Source organism: Montipora capricornis, chromosome 11, assembly GCF_036669925.1.
Source record: "Montipora capricornis isolate CH-2021 chromosome 11, ASM3666992v2, whole genome shotgun sequence".
In the NCBI taxonomy this organism is placed as follows: domain Eukaryota; kingdom Metazoa; phylum Cnidaria; class Anthozoa; order Scleractinia; family Acroporidae; genus Montipora; species Montipora capricornis.
Genome location: NC_090893.1, coordinates 40,249,586 through 40,252,085, shown reverse-complemented (window position 1 = coordinate 40,252,085; position 2,500 = coordinate 40,249,586). Strand labels below are relative to the sequence as shown.

The 2,500-nt window shown below is 41.1% G+C and overlaps 2 protein-coding genes and 1 pseudogene across 4 annotated transcripts in view; 1 reads left to right on the top strand and 2 right to left on the bottom strand.

Annotated features, from left to right (window-relative positions):
- Positions 1-2,132, bottom strand: part of LOC138024757 (uncharacterized) — an 8,584-nt pseudogene extending 6,452 nt beyond the window's left edge.
- The window catches only part of LOC138024267 (single-stranded DNA-binding protein 3-like), a 699,715-nt gene that overhangs the window by 245,412 nt on the left and 451,803 nt on the right, over positions 1-2,500 (top strand). The gene's annotated exons all lie outside the window — the stretch shown is intronic.
- The window catches only part of LOC138024274 (uncharacterized), an 847,896-nt gene that overhangs the window by 816,962 nt on the left and 28,434 nt on the right, over positions 1-2,500 (bottom strand). The window lies entirely within an intron of this gene.

Genomic DNA, 2,500 nt, shown 5'->3' with positions numbered 1-2,500 from the left:
CTTTTCATGACGAGCGTGAAGTGCACGCAAGAGCCTGGTAACTCCCGGTTATTTTATCGGCCCCGATGAGTACCGGGAAAGTTTACGGGTGCTTCGAGAAACACTCTTTCGGTCCCGATAAAGTTTCCCGGTAACGGTCCGGGTAAGTTAACGGGCCCGGTAATTACCGGGACTTTCGAGAAACGGGCCCCTGGTTCTGTTGTTGGCCCTAAAAGGCCCTATGGGGAGTGGTTAATTAAAGTATGTATTATAGTCAATGATGACTGCAAATTGTTATTAACGTAACAGAAAACTCAAACAGTTTTGGTGCTCGCGCAAGTAAGAGACTTGACGAGTGGGCTACATCCACAAAATTACCTCAAAGTTGGATTATAAAAGAAGTCAATTATTTTAGTCGAGATGCAAGCACCTTTTTACAGTTTTACTACAATGGCGAGAAGTCCCCCATATATTTTGTACACTGCGGGTTTTTTTTTTTTATTTGTAAACATCATTTTTAAAATGTTATTTGTCACATTTACTTCTCATTACGGTCCTCTTTCCTACGATAGCTTCCATATGTATGACCAGCTGCGTGCCTTATACCATGCTCAGATAATTTCATTCAGCGAGAGGGACTACTTCTGTTGTATCATGCGGTAGGCCCGCATACGGTTCTACGCATCTTGTCATTTTCTCATATCTTGATCGTCTATGGGCCATTTTACAGTTGTTTGCTCAGTGACCTACAGTGGCCTATGAATGGCTGCGAAGCTGCCGGTGACCTTCACTTGATGCAGACCTCACTGCTATTATCAGGTAAATTGTGCTGTTGTAATTCTAATTAGTCTACATTAATTAAATTTAAAAAGTACAAAGGCTCATATCAAAGCAGAGTTACTGACAGCCTCTCTTCCACTCTTAGGCGAGGTAACTTAGCTACAACTGTAAAATGTTCTATTTAAAATCCGGGTGTTGTCGGCACTCATCAAGATGTTTCCTCAATGTCTTTATAATCATGCCTTTTCGTCCCCCCAAATAGCTGCAAAAACTGAGGACCTTTGTCCTATGTATACTGGCCAGTGCCCAGTATCCGCTACTTGTCCTTTAAATTTAATAAATATATGCAAATGTTTCACAGCCACCTTTAACTATATGATAGATCTCGAACAAATCATTGATTGATACAAACCTTTTGACCCAGTAAAGGTACTGCCATGTACTGTAAACGCACGAGAAGGAATTGGGATTAGGAGAGGAAAGGGATAAATAAAAGAAAGCGTCTTGTATCGTCGAAAAGATAGCAACGAATAACGTTCTCATTTCTACAAATGACGAGAACCATTGGGAAACCTGACGGGTATCACTACCAAATTGAATGCCAACATCTCATTCATCACCGAGTGCCAAGTCTCTTCGAATACTGGACTGTTTACTAGGATAAAAGCATAAAAAATTATATTTAATCATAACATGTACATGGCATAGGCTCACCACGCATGGTAGAAAAGCCCTGCAGAAGTCATGCACAACTTAATATTAACGAGAAATGTCAGGCTTCCTAATTGTAGCCTCGAAATCCTTTTCATCTATTAAGATGCTTAAACTTTCCAATTCTTTTGATGTCTTTCCTCAGTTTGGATTTGATTGGCTTTTAATACCATAGGCAGCCCAAGTTCTCTTGTCTAGAGAGCACAAACAACATGACGTCAAATCTAATATAAAAGTTTCTATGGGAGTTCGGATGATATTCATAGAAGTAATTTTGTAGCATGGCATTCTCATTACAAATGGCTTACCTTATTCAATTCCATGCGTGTGTTTTCTTCTCCCCCAGGTGTCGTTATGTTACCTAATTGAAGCGATTTGAGTTCCAAATCTCTCCATGTAGAGAACAAGAACAAGAACAAGGCGAAACACTCCAGTCCGGGTGAGCCCACCAACCGAAGCCAAAAAGTCTCATATCAAAATGTCCCCACGGCCACAAATCCACCGTACGTAGGATTAATGGGCAATCGTTTTTCTTTCATTTCACTCCGATAGCCGCGAAATCGAAGCCCTGCCACCGACGTCATGCGGCTGTTTCTTTCCCAAACGAAACGATTAAACCGTTGAAAAGCCCACTTACTTTTTGAACCTGACACGGCGACCATTGAGTATTTTTGTCAGCCCGCTGGTTTGTACGGGTTTGTCAGGGTGATATATAACAAACGGAAATTGCGAAAAAACCTCATTCTTTTTGCTTAACTCGCAATAGACCATATTCGTATTCTCAGTATTGGACTGGAACTAGCTTGCAATGGAGGCTAATGCGGGGGAATATATTAAAAAGTATTTGCATTTGAAAAGATTCCCCCGCATTAGCCTCCATTGCAAGCTAGTTCCAGTCAAATACCGAGAATACGAATATGGTCTATTGAAAACTGAGACACCCCAGGTTGTTTGCCGTTTTGTATTTGCCGGGATGGCACTGTAGATAATTTCAGCAATTTTGTCCTCTTCTACCCCGGAAAAGTCTAGA